Source organism: Diadema antillarum, unplaced genomic scaffold (assembly GCF_040938485.1).
Source record: "Diadema antillarum isolate AM-2024a unplaced genomic scaffold, OU_Dant_1.0 seq00002004_RagTag, whole genome shotgun sequence".
NCBI classification, from domain to species: Eukaryota; Metazoa; Echinodermata; class Echinoidea; order Diadematoida; family Diadematidae; genus Diadema; species Diadema antillarum.
The window spans coordinates 99,894-114,756 of record NW_027272660.1 but is presented as its reverse complement, the minus strand read 5'-3'; the positions used below and the strand labels follow the sequence as shown (position 1 = coordinate 114,756).

Here is a 14,863-nt window from a genome sequence, read left to right as displayed (position 1 = left end):
AGCGTGGTACTGTTTGTTATGGGAATCCATCTGTCAATCAAGAGGACCAAGGTGACTCAGTGTCAACGAACAGATTCCAGTGGAGTTTTTTAAAGGGGAAATCCAGTCCAAATATAAGTAAATCTGATAAGAAAGCCTAAAATAATATGAGTTCAACGGTAACATTTAGATCAAATTCGGGTGAAAAAAAGGTAGTCATGACATTTTGAAGTTTTGCTAATTTTTCAGGAAACAGTTCTTGAACGGTCAATATGAATATATGCAAATAGCAAAGTGGGCATGTCATACCCTCACAACTTGCCATATAGTTTGCACTTACACTATTTTGAAATTTCCAGTTTTTCATTCAAACGCAAGTATGCCTAAGGCTCAAATCCTGGTATATCCAACTGATCACTATTCTGAAGCTATCCAATCAGGAATAACATCATGGTTCAGACTTCAATGACAGAAACATTGAATATTTGTCATTTTTTGTACAGGATCAATGGAAAATTGTGAGGTTATGATATGGTTAGCTCACCATTTGCATATTCATATCCACTGTACAAGAACTGTTTTACAGAAAGTAGCAAAACTTCATTAACATTCCTTATTTTTCATCCGATTTCAGTCAAATTTTTACCATCAAACTCATAAGATTTTACTCTTTTTAATGAGACCAACGTATATTTGGGTTGGATTTCCCCTTTAACACACTCAGTCTAATGTGACATCTCATTAGTAAGCACAGTATTTTTCTTGTCAGACTGATCCTCAAACAGTCTCAGTTGCAGACTTATACTGTTACGGTACATCAGCATTTTTACTTGTAGGAGGAAGACTACATGGAAAACTTTACCTTGGATATGAGCTTTTATTCTTTTAAAGTCTCAGCAGAAGTGTAAAGGCTATTTGAAAGATGCCTGGGCCATTGAGTCTTCTTTTTGCAAGTGTTTTTTATATCTGAAAGACGATGATTATCGTATAAAACAAATTCTTGGCAATTTTTTATTTTTTATTGTGACAATGAGTTATCTTGAATGGTGAATACCTGTGCAGGAAGAATTAGATCCTCAGGAATTGTATGGAAAAAACCCACAAAATTAAAACTTTAAAGGACAAGTTCACCTTCATAGACATGTTGGTTGAGTGAATGCAGCAATATTAGTAGACCACATCATTGAGAGTTTGAGGAAAATCAGACAATCCGTTCAAAAGTTATGAATTCTTGAAGTTTCAGCTCAGTCATGGCTGCATGAGAAGACTACTATAACTTGTGATGTCACATGTGTACAACGATATAAAGAAAGAATAAAGAAAAATCATCATATTTTCACTTTTCTTGCATAACAAAAGAATACTTGAATGCTCTCTTTCAGAAGGCAGGGGAAATAATATCACCCTTAACATACATCAGTAACAAGTTGAAGAAATGTGCACTTTATTCAAAAAGTGAAGTTTTGTGGAATTCTCTTTTTATTTTCCTTATATCATTGTACACATGTGACATCATACACTGTAGTAGTCTTCTCACCCAGTGGTGACTGCGCAGATACTTTTAAAATTCATAACTTTTGAACGGATTGTCCGATTTTCCCCAAATTTTCACTGATGTATTCTACTAATATTGTTGCATTCACTCAATCTACATGTATATGAAGGTGAACTTGTCCTTTAATCTTGAAGAAAGAGCAAGCACTCAGTGAATGACTAGGCCTACTGTTTTTGTGGCAACAACTACATATGTAAAATGCTCACAAGTGATTAGTGTGTTCATAGCTGCTGTCATGGTACTTACAACTGATATTAATCGTGATATTTGCAGAACCCTATTGAGAGTGGGGCCCTGGTAAGGTCCAGTTGCTGCTCCCTAAAATTGACAGTTATTCCAGTTTTAACCCATTGTACTAGGATATTTTTTGGCTGAAACACTCCCATTTCCCTGATTAATGTTTAAACAGGGAGGTGGGACTTCATGATCCCACCTCCCTGGTTTAAAGAAATAACTTGACCTAGAGGTATGCCACAGAAATGTTGTTTTCGAACTGTTTGGCAGTAGCACATAGTCTTTGAGACTATGCAATCTAGTGGCATCGTACTCACAGTCATATCTCTTCTACCCACAGAGCCATTCATTTCACTATGAGTCGACAACCTCACACACGGTTACGAGTGCAGATGGTACGTACATCACGAAGGGGCAAAAGCATTTTCGCCGTCAAGTTTTGATCTGTAGATTTATGGAGATCACTCATGTTGTAATTGAAACATGTCCATGTTGTAATGGAAGCATATTCCAGCTATACAGTCCTGCTGTACTAGTAACCCGTTCCATACGCAAACCTGGTGACCTGTGTATTAAGTATATGGGGATTTCAGAATTCAGTGTGGAATGGGTTAATATTTCTTGGCATTGACAGAGGGTTGATGTGTTATAGTAAACTCTGAAGAGGATTGCTTTGTAGGCCAAGGATTAGTTCCAGTGGTGCATTATGACACGGCTGTCTCATTCTGATCGCCCTTTTTGTCCCTGGGTGTCCTAACACCTGCGCAAGTATAACCATGGATATCAGTTGGTTAGGTAGCTGTGCATGGTTGAGTGTCATGCCCACAGCATATATTTTGTACTGGGTTTCATATTGGGTGAATTCCATGGGTCAATACCAGCCACTGCTTTAGGCAAGAGAAAATTTCATATCCTAACCCCTCCCGATTAAGCGGGGACCACTGTACACAGCCTCCTAACCTGCATGCACCTCTGCAAGGTCCAGCTAGAGGTTTCCAGCTCCAGCGTTGGACTCTCACGAGGGTTATTGGCATTGGTCATTACTCTGATTCTCCTACATTCGTGTTCTCCGTTACCGTCATCCTAGTCAGTCATGAGGTGAAATTGACCTGTTTTTTATTTTTTTTTTCATCAAAAATTTTCTGTGATTCATAGAACTTCTTGTAAGATCATATGGGACGTTGCCCAGAGCAAAGGTCTTTGAGGGAGTTTCTCGTGTTGCACCATGCCATTGTGTGCAATCTTTATGGGACTCCTGCTTGTCAATGAAGGTGGGAAGTTCATTCATGATGCTGTGATGGGCGGGATTGGAAAAGAAGACTGAGAGACGATATGAAGAAAGAGTGATAAGAGAGAAGGGCAAGAAAAGGAGGGAAGTTTTACTGTGAACATGGAATAGTTTTGGGCATGGAAATTTGCAAAAATTATGCATATGTTACTCAATTACTGTCAAATGATACACATGAATATATTCAGGCGATATTAAACTGTATATAGAGGTGCTCTCATTCCCAAAGCAAGTGAATTTTACTCAAAAAGTTGAGGGTGAGAGATTGTTCTTGGATATAGTTTCCACTGACTCACTCTTCTGGAATCTCCCTAATTTGGAAGCATGACTGTGGGATTCCCACAGAATCACAGAAAAGTATCCATTTCCGATGGATTGTGCAATTGTGCGCATACATGCAACTCTAAACAGAGTAACATGGCTGCTTCGGGTAACCACAGATCCCAAACTTGAGAGAGCCTTCCCCCCTTAGCCACGCAGTATCTGATTTAATCAGGTGATTGGTATTCGGGGATCAGTGCAAAGTGAAAACATATCTCACATTGCATTGAAATCTAGAAATAAGAAACTCCAGGGCTGTACGGATTTCCTTCACTCGCTGTTCACTCCCAAAACATGAAAGCAGGTTTTATATGTGGACAAACTTTAAGAGACAGATTGGTAATGTTAGTGCTTCATGTGAGCACATGTACTCCTCAAGATGAAGTTAACTTTTTATGTGTGTATATGATACTGTAGAGTCCCTAACTTTTTGTGACAATCGTAAAGGAGAGCTAGGGCTTTTGAAGGAGAGTTGCCCTAGATCAATATGGTGCCAACTTTCCAGCAGATCTCCATGTGATCAACTCGACCCACTACAAACATTCTGCACACACCACACTTCAAGTACATTTCTCAACCCACTGATTCATGTAGTGGTGGTCAATATGTGGAGCCAGACTTGTTCCTAGCGCGTAGCTACATTTCTTCAGTGATTGACATTAAAACTTTTGAGACAGGTATTCATATGGGGAATTCAATGTCCTTCTAGCACTGATTTCATTGTGGTTGTTTATTTCATAGGCAAGATAGATATGATGCAGATCATTATGTAGTATACATCAGAGTTTCGCCTGGGTTAAACATTCTCACTTCAGTACTGTTCCGATCCAAACAGTAACGATTAGAACTGAAAGACCCCTATCAATACTCGTTTGATTTTAACTTTCAACAGGACAATGATTCACAAGTAGAGGAGAACCACATCATAAAGGTGTTCATTATCAGGTATTGAATATGGTATACTTTAACAATAGTTTACTTTTACTCTCTGAATTGGAGTATTTTTACGGAAATGTTGTCTTCTCAGATACACAGCCCTATCTTCCTTCAAAACAGGAATACAGAATCCATTTAAGTGGGGCAACAGAGCCTTAATTATTCTTATAGCTCAAATGAATTTAGTCCTTCTGAGAAGTGATTTGTGTCCCTGCAGCAGTACAGGTGCTTTCGTGAAGCGTGACCCAGATTGCGGAGTGGCAGCATAGAGCAGTCGCCATGGCATGAATTAGGATACGTGTGGTAGCATTGGTTTTTTAATCGTCTGTGGCAATAATATCACCCAGCCGTGGGTATTGGCAATTACAATGTGATGTTTAGCAGGTCTCAATTTTGGTTTCAGAGCCTCCCCAGTACAATCTGCCATTACATTACCTCAATATATCAAGGGGTAGATGCACAGGCCGTGGTATCCATTAAGTTCTCAATCAAGTTCTACTCTCAGAGGGAAGACATGCTTGTTGCGTTAGCCGAGAATTGCCCCATGGATATTCATTCATGAGTATTCATGAAGGAAGGAAATACAATGCATATTCATTTATGCTCTAGTGTGAAGTCATATTGTAGACTAACCTTACTCGATCAAAATGCATTTTTGATCAATGTGTAAAATGATTTTGCTGTTAAAAGCGACCGGGCCTATCAACCTGGCACACATGCACTCTGTTAATGAAATATGTTTGTAGATAGTTTGCAAAAGTGGGATTGACCAAACTTTGCTGAAACACTTTTGTTTTTAGAGCATTCGGACCATGGCACGGACACAGACCATTGTCTTATGTGTAGCATCATCTCCTTCGAATGGCACACTGTACCTGATTGATACCGTTTGCTGACTATAATTGTTAGTCATCTGGGGCCAGCCTTACGGGGTAGACATCATTCGCCCATTTTCTGCTGTGGGTGTGTGGACTGGCCACTTACATGTAGCCAGGTTTACACCCTGCTCTTTTGGAGAAAGTGAAGTGGGATCTTTAACCCGTTCAGGACTAGTCCCGAGTGTACTCGAGCATGAGTCTATGGGAAATGTGTGTTGTAGCAAAAAAAGCCCATCCTCAACGGGTTAATGTGTGTGAGTGGTGACTCCCTGACACACGGGTCCTCCATTCAATGTCCTATAATGAGGGACAGAGTGTTTTTGCATTCTACTAGTGGAGACAGCATGATTACACACACATTGCTTAGCTAAACATGCTTGGAACCCAATCTGAGCCATTTGATTGCAAAGCAAATGTGCCTCTAACTGAGCCACATCACCACCCTTATATGTTGCTTGACGAAGTTCAAGTACAGTGCTTCTTACGAGTAATCTTCTATGACCTCAGAAAAAGAATGCTTTCAAATGCTTTATATAGTAATGCCTCTTGTATTTGAGGCCTGTTCAAGCGTGTTGCCTAACAGCTACTTCATACAGTTTCACACTGAGTTTTAGTGCCCTTTATCGCAGAGCATGTCATGGCAACTGGGAGCAATTGCCAATGATTGATATGATCTTGAGAAAGATCGTCAAGGAAAGAAAAATAATTAAATCTGTTCATCTGTCACTGTCTCAGCAAAACAGTAAGAAAAAAAGAAGAAGAAGTGTTGAGTAAAGATGGTTGTTGCCTTGCTGGCCAAGCAGAGCAATCTCAAGTGCTCTTGGGTCCATGATGCTGCCGTTGATTTCTGTCTAAACACTGCATCAATCTCCTCCTCCACATCTCAGAGGTGGCCGAGGTCTTTATGCTGATGCGGACAAAAACAAAAGATTCATCACGGAGGAGAGCCAGCGTTAAGTGGAAAAAGAAAAAAAAAAGTGTTCAGCCTTTGAGAGGTTTCGCACTTCTGAACAAATGTGTATGAAATCACGTTTGTGAGAAGCGTTCTTCAAGGTTTTAAGAGTTACGACGTACAACTTGCACTGTAAAACCAGAAAATTTGCGTGCATGAAACTTTTGCAAGTTTTGCGAGCCAAGATTCGCACAAGTGAAATGCACATGAAAGTTTTTTTCCACACAATGTATTGAATATCAGGGGCAATTCACAATTTAGTTTCATGCCGTGAATATTTCTGGTTTTAGGTATTCAGACAGTGATATAAGCCTCTGTAGCCACAGTCACACTGGCAAAACTTCTTGAAATCTAAGTTCACAAAGTTTGAATTTTCTTGAAGTTTTGCCAGAGTTACCACAAACTTCCCGTAAATTCTCATGAAGCTTCTTGTGAAACTTTCCTCTAAAACTAGGGAAATTTCTTGAACCCCTGTACTTCCTCTCAAAGTTTGTGCAGTGTGAATGCACACAACCAAAACTTTTCAAAGTGTATCACATGACTAGTCCAATTCATTTTTTGCGCTGCCTCCCAAGCACATGCTCTCTGAGATGTACAGGCGTGTATCGTCTATGTAACAATCATCAGCCATGCCATGTCAGACGGTTAAAGGCGTTCTTTTTTATTGCGCATGCACACCAGTGGCCCGAACTTCTGAAGCTTATCGACAATTGGAACTTCGAGAACTTTAGCCTCCAGTGTGAACAGATGAACAAACCTCATGAAGTCTGCCAGTGTGACCACAGTTATTGTCTCCATACTGCAAATGGCCTAAAGATATTCTTTCTTCTTTTTTTTTTCTGATAGTAAAAATATGTGAATACTTGCATAGTATTGTGTGAATGCAAATACTATGAAGAATATTCAAAATGTTATTCAATGTTTCGGTTTGATAAGGCGTTTTCACATCAGCCCGATGTTTCGAAATAGCACGCTATTTTCTGACTTGGGAAATTGGAAAATATCTCGAGCTTGGATTTTTATCGGGCTGATGTGAAAACGCCTAGATAAAGCAAAACATTCTGGTTCGTTCCTCTGTTGTTCTGTATTCCTGTTCACTCACAGAGTGAATCATGAAACAAATTCTAGAAAAGAGTTTGAAGGACTCCTTACACCCCTCCCAGAATGAGGGGGTGGGGGAGGGGAATGATAATGAAGAAACATTCAAGAGAGACATTTGCTTATTCCCATCAGGAATTCTACACTTCAGCAGTGCATTGTCATGCATTATACAACATGAGAGAAATGTTGAATACAGCATGCTCCATTAGACTTATCTTGAAGTGTAACTTTTGCAAACTTTTGGTAACATAAATGCACTATGTTGATATCATGCCTTGTGTGTTACAATGGATGGTATCAAATTGTGGCTGTTTGCTTTGATAATGGTGCGGAAAGCTGAAAACATTAAGCCATCCCCATCCCTGATTACACAATCACAGTCTCATTCGTCAATCAGCTCTTTTTGCGATTTCATGCATCATTGTCGCTTTTTTAGTTGTGGGGGAGAATGTATAGTCTGGTCGATTTGATTTACATGAGCTCATTGTCGGAAATTATATACGCCATTGTGCATTGATCAACATACTTGTGATTGGGTTTGTCATCTTGAGTAGAAGAATTATTCAGGTAGCAATCTCAATAACATTGCACGTTTGTCTCCTGTATAACTTGTGACTGTCTGAAATGTGATTGTCTCTGTCCGCTCTTTCAAATTGAATCTAGATGTCAAAAATGTAAAGAAAAACAGCAACAAAAACTCATGAAATATTCATCACACTCTATTATGTAAAGGTATATGTACAAGTGTGTGATGTAACTTTCATTGCAGAAAAAAAGTAGTGGATGACGTAGCTGATGCTTGCCACTTTCAATGTGGAAAGATATTTGTTGAAACATTAATCCTCCCATCCACATTTGTGTATGTATCTACTGGAATGAGAGCTAGTCTACAGAGAAAATTCTAACTTGGTAGCCAATCCTCCCCAAACCTGCACATCGACAGTGTTTGTTGAGATAACAAATTGTGTTTGGAGACACGGCGTGGGGACAAGACGTGCAAATAGTCGCGGTACCTGCTGCTCAGCGCAGGCAGCCACTGCACATTTTGCAGCATGTGTTCCAGCAAAGTGCTTTCAGAAACAGTGCTGGTGCTGCTGATCATGGATCTAACAGCTGTCAAACTATTTGAGGAAATACGAAATACATAGATAAAGGAAACAGCTAGACTACTTCCCCCCCCCCCACCATGTACTTGTAATCTCATTTGCAGGGTTCGTATAATATGATGTAACCATTTTTAATGCTGGTTAATCAATAACCGCACTGGAAAAATATTGAAAAAAAAGAGGATAATTGAGTTTGCTGTGTCTTTGGGGGTCTTTTGATATAAGTGGGCTCTGAGTTATATTTCATAATATCCGTCACAGCAACTGTTGCTGGTGTTAAGATTTTCATAGGTTTTAGGTTGATATAGTTTTTAGATATTCTCTAAAGGCAGAGAAATATGCTTTTACATTTATTCTCACTATAAATTCCCAATTTCTGTGAAATTTTACTCACCCTCACAAAATTACATTCATGCATTATATGCACTGAAATTTACCCATCTATAAAAAGTGATTGTCTTCAAATTTCCACATGAACATCATCCACTGGCACTTGCTTGTAAGCAGTAATGTATTTATCCAATGAGTTGTGAGTGTAAGCCGGTGCATTGCCGGAGACACCTTTACATTTCCCCTCATTATGATTTTGGCAACTGAGTATGACTCGTCTCTCCCTTTAAGTACCACCAGGGGCTGTACGTTTTGCAATCACATTAACAGACAAAGGAACACAAGGTCCCAGGGACCTGGTGTCCTACTATTCTCCACAGGTAAGCCGGTAATCCTCTTATCTGAGGAGAAGGTTGATATCTTCTTTAGATAGCAGCCACATACATGTACCTTGGGTTGATCCAGTTCTCGGTGTATAGACATAAAAGCCCTGGCAGACACTTACTGATATGTTAAGAAATCGATGTCACTTTTATACACTCATTGTGCAATAACCTTTAATGTTAGTGGTTATAGGATCTGCCAAGACACAGCATGATGGATTCATGTTAATTTTCTCAACAATATTGTGTCAGAGCAACACAAATCCAAGGAAAGATTATGTTTGTTTAGTGCTGAAGCACCCTTGGGTGCCAGGTGGTTTTTTTTTTCTTCTTTTTTTTTCAGCCTTTTCTAAAGATGTGACCTGCACTCACCTTGAATGACCACTACTGGCTATCTTTTTTTTCCCTTCACAATTAGTCTTCCTGTAGTTGTGGCTGCATCACATTGAACATCGTAATTCTCTTCTTTTTTTTTTTCTTCACTGAATTTCTGCGACCATAGTGCTCAATAACTATACACTCTTAACCCGTTGAGGACGAGTCCCGAGTATACTCGGGCTGGGGTATCTGGGAAATGCGTGTTGTAGCAAAATCAGTCTGTCCTCAAGGGGTTAAGTTCTGATCTGTTATTTGTGAAGGGCACGTGGCTGCCTCTAGATAGTGACCGGTGACACTAGTCATAATGTTGAAAAGCCTGTACTATGTATGCCGTTTGTTTCATGAGTATAACATTTCATGAATTGTTAGTTCTACAATGATTTTGTGATTGGTTGCATGCATGATAAAGAACCAGTTTTCGTAGAGACCCCCTTTTTTTTTTGGTGAAAATTGGCTTCTTTCACAAACATAGCTATTGTCACCCTGATCTTCATTGCGTTTTGTGATGAGGGCATTTTATGCTTTAAGCACTTTGCATTTCATGGAAATAGAGAGATAATGCAGTTGACATGTTTTGAGAGCATTTGCAAACAGATTACAAACAGATCTCCTGTTTTATGTTTCCATGGTAGAGATAAGGCAAAAAGAATGACAACAGTATCCAATTTGCCTGGTATTCTCTTTTCAGCTGGTGTGGATTACATGATCAAAGCTTATAATACTAAGTTTGCCTCTGGGGGCACCAGGTCATGCTTTTGAAGTCTGATCAACTCTAGATTACCACAAGTGTGTCATTATATGACTCTCCTATTAAAGTGTCTCTCAACTGCCACTTCTTGAAAAGACATCAAGCTTAGATAAATGCTTCTCTCTTTTTTCCCCCTAATCCACCTTAATGATCTCAAAGCAGTTGTTTTCATGCAGCAAATGACTTGCATTCAGGAAAGGATTGTTTATAGCAGCAAAAACAGTGCCGCTTTGTATAACGCTTGACAATCCTCTTAGGATATTGGGGCAAATCGCAGTAATACAGCTCTTTGCCGCAGAAAATATCCCGCTTGTTTTCCGAGCACAGCCACGTTTGGGATATTTAGGGAGTGGAGAGAAATAAGCTTTGTAGCTAGACGTGCTGTCTAAAGAGGGTTATGAGAGTACCCCTTGGGCATATGTACGAGGGAAGCAGCTTGTAGCATCCTGAGCTTTTTGTCACTTTCAAAGCATAGAGCAGACATCCTCACTGGAGCTGGTAGGCCTCCATACCTCCCAGATTGTTCGCAAACATCATTTCTTTCTTTTTCTTGAAGCTGGCACTTCAGTTGCCAACTTAATCTGTGTGCCTCCCATATACAATGTATGTGAGAAGGTGTCTGTTACTAGAAACTTTGAAATGTGGCTGATGATATGTAACTTGATTCTTCTAGCAACGTTCTCGTTGTGTTGTGCTTTGTTTTTTTTTTGCAAAAGAACTAGGTGTTGTAGTGTGCCATTGCTTACTTAAAATAATTTGAATTTGATATGTAATAGAAGTGAAATCAAGAATTTCATTGGTTTCTTACTTTATTAAACAAGCAATGTGGATGAGTATTGATTACATCGCTGATATATTGTTATAGTATTCAGTTTCCATGCTGTTGTGTCTGACAGAAGAATTTTTCTCTTTTATATCATCTGTGCTACAACTTTAAGTGCGGTATTTCACCAACATATCTTTCATCGTAGAAGCTTATGGCCATATCCCTTGAGAACATCGTAAAGGCAGCTGCCGTGCTGCTGCATAAAAATCAGTTCACCCATCGGATTGTGTTTTGCATCAATCCTGATATGCATTCTGCAAGAGGCTTTGCGTTTTCCTCGTAGAGAGAAGAGAGTGTCGGTTCTGATCATTCATCTGGGGATTATGCAGATGTATTCAGGAGTTGGTAATTTGATTAGTTGTCTTTGCTGCTAGAGATCCCACTTTGCTAATCCTTCTATCACTTCTGTTTTCACATGCACAGAAGTAATTCCTGTAATCATTCAATTCATCAGTTCGATGAATGATGACTTCCTCTGTACCCGAATTCCTTGATACTCAAGACCTTTAATTGCCCCCCCCCCCATACCATCGTGCTAAGACAGCTCAGTTTGCGATCCTTAAGGCTTGTTTGCATTGCCATGATCAGATATATAGGATAACTTTTGCGCTTCTTTACTTTTTCTTGTGTTGGTACTATAAAATGAAATCATTGAAACTCCACAAATTGTGATAACTTGATCACAACAAAGACATTGTCTGAATCAGCCTATCATGACACTTATTGTACTGCTGCTCCCCCAGTTTCTTGCAACAAGGAAGCATAATTCAGGATGTACCATATATCCCCCCAAAAAAATTACAACAGGACCCTCCGCAATGATAACTTTAAAAATAGTGAATCAATCCAAATACGATTTCAGGGTATGAAACTATAACTCACTGCCCACATCTTACAGAAAACCCCATCCGATTTGCTGCAGTGGTCTAAGAGAAATGGGCAATTTTGTATAGCATGTCAGGAATCTCTTCTCTCCAAGTTCTGTCCATTGTGTTCACACATTAATATGCAGTTCCAAGAGCATCCAAGTGCTAAACTTGGAAGAATCAGACTCATGACATGCTTTACAGCAATCCACATTTCTCTGTGACTGTGTAACCAAATTGAATGGGGTTTTCTGCAAAATAAAGCTAAGATGTTATATTTTAAGACCCTGAAGTAGCATTTAGACAGTTTAATTATATTGGGAGTTATCAATGCGAAAATCCGATTGTAATTCTTTTGGGGGGACATACTGTATATATTTCAAGATGCATAGTTGTACAAATGTATATATTTTGGCACAGTTGGTCAAGGTGTTAGTACTCAGGTGTATCCCAACTTTCCTTCCCCTGTTCAATACTCTTTTTGTGCCAGAAACTATGGACAGCATATACAGTGGTATGGGGATTTCTATGTCAGTTGGTACCCACAGCACTCACAGGGTTAATCAGCAATGCGGCCATGCCTGGATTGGCTTGGCTAGAAGTGGGAATGAATGAATTATTGATCATGTGGTCTGTTCCCTACTGAATAACTATTGTGGGGATGTGTGAACTGATAATAGTGATGACAGTGCATATATTTGCAATGATTTTTTTCGTAAAGCTTTAGATATTGGAAATCACTACAGCTTGCCACTGTTGGTGTAAGCCAGTGAATGGAGATGTGCAGATGGTTTGTGATGCTGTAATCCAGACTAAATGTTGGTGTATTGTGCATTGGTTGTCCAGTTGTGCAGCAGGGAAAAACATGAATGCCTATTTGAAAATAGCTATTGTGACGTCACAATAGACCACCTTTTAAATTTTGTGTGAGATACCTCTCCAACAACCAGAAGCTTGTCCAGGAGTTTGATTGAACATGGATTCTCAAGAACATTATGAAATAACTTTTATAAGAGTCTACAATTTAATGAGCTAATTGGTAGGCTCTCTGGGTAAGAATATGCATAGATTTCAATGTATTGCATGACTACTCTGATGTGTTTCAGCAAATTAAATGACTCATATATTGTGATTCATTCTGCTTTTTCCTCAGATTTAAAAAGGCATATATGGCTGCTGGAGGTAGTTACCATTAACGTCAGTGAAGCATGGTAAGTTCTGTTTCTTGCTATACATATTTATTGTGCCTCATTAACTTGAATTTTTGCTTGTCGTACAAGAAATGGAAATATCAACAATGTCTTACTATACTATACAGGGCCGGTGCAACTAGGGGCCCCACATTTTTAAAAAGTGTGGGGGGGGGGGGCAGTTTATATTTCTGCTGCCACTTCCGGGTTTCATCAGCTGACACACACACACACACACACACACACACACACACACACACACACACACACACAAAAGGTCTTCACCGCAATTTTCTGGCGCAACTTCTGGGTTGACAAGTAAAAAAAAATAATAATAATAAAAATGGCCTTACCCGCACTTTTCTGCTTTCAGCAGCAATTTTCTTGTACAATTTCTGTGGTTAATTAGCTTGAAAGCAAGAAAAGAAAAATCTTGACTACATCTTTCTAGTTCTTCTTATGAAGTCAAAAAGTGTGTGGGTGGGGGGAGGGCCAAGTGGTTAGACCCTATGTATTCCTATGTATTATCCAAAAAGTGTGTGTGTGTGGGGGGGGGGGGGGGAGCATGGGTATAGGTAGAAAGTTATGTGATTCTCGATCGTGCCCTGGCAGTCATATTTCCCAACGACTTGCATGTGATTCACTCTAGTGCAGAAGAGGATGGCTACCACTGTGACCCGATTTGTTGATATTCTATATTCGATAAAAAATACATTACTTAGCAACCACAATCGGATATGTCCTCAGATTGCAGTACTGATTGGTGTACCTTTTTGGCTAATATTTCACATTTTTGTAGTTACCCAACTGAAATTGTATTATCACAGTGTTATTTCAAACATTTCTTATTCATATATGTCCGTTGTAGAGCAAAAAAATTGACAGATTCTGCAGGTGAATGGAAACTATATTTTACCTTTAGATAAAAAGCACTGCTCACTATATAGATTGGAATGTCTGCATATGTCTGTGTGTGTGGTCATGGAACCAGCCTTGCTGCATAAAGTGGCATAGGATTATTGATGTGGACAAGACTTGAAGTATACACACTTTTATAGGAATGGCGGCACGAGGGGAAACTCTACCTACTTTGCATTGTGCCATCGATGGGTGGCCATCCTGCAATGGAAGCCTGTAATTATACCAAGGCAGCAGCCACCTGCTCTTTAATGGCGTGTTTCTGGAACAAAAAATGAAAAAGCAGCAAGATTTTGCCATATTCACTGTCATTATTTTGCTTAGTTCCATGCAATGCAGAGGTAAACCAGCTGAAACTGGCAAAATGCATAGCTGCACTTGCGATCAGAGATGCAAGTAATGCCATCATCAAAGATTGGATGGCATTAATTTTCTGCAGCATTGCATTTCAACTTTTCAGTGTTTTGAGATTATCTTGGTCTTTGATGCTGCAGAACAATGTTAAAAGGCTCACTCAGGCTACATATTCACCAATTCATTCATAGACTATGTTCTACATGTTTAATAATTCTCTTGACAATTTTCCTTTTATTTTCTTCTCTTTACTCTTGTGTGAATCACACCGACCTCTCAAAATTCAGCCAGTTTTTTTTTTTTCTGCATATGCATGTACATGAATTGCGCATTTGACCGTGCAGTTTTTCTTTTGTGGGTGTATGCGTCTGTGTAGTGTTAGTGTTGTATCATATATGTAATGTATCTGTAGAGTATAAGTGTTTTTGTTGTACATGCAGTGTGTGTGTGTGTGTGTGTATGTGTGTGTGTGTATGTGTGTGTGTGTGTGTGTGTGTGTATGTGTGTATGTGTGTGTGTG

At 39.3% G+C, this 14,863-nt stretch overlaps 1 long non-coding RNA gene across 1 annotated transcript in view; it reads left to right on the top strand.

Moving 5' to 3' along the window:
- LOC139713572 (uncharacterized) overlaps positions 1–14,863 on the top strand; it is an 86,038-nt gene that overhangs the window by 30,988 nt on the left and 40,187 nt on the right. The window contains exon 2 of the long non-coding RNA XR_011709647.1: positions 13,035–13,092. This is a non-coding gene — a long non-coding RNA (uncharacterized lncRNA). The remainder of the gene's footprint in view (positions 1–13,034; positions 13,093–14,863) is intronic.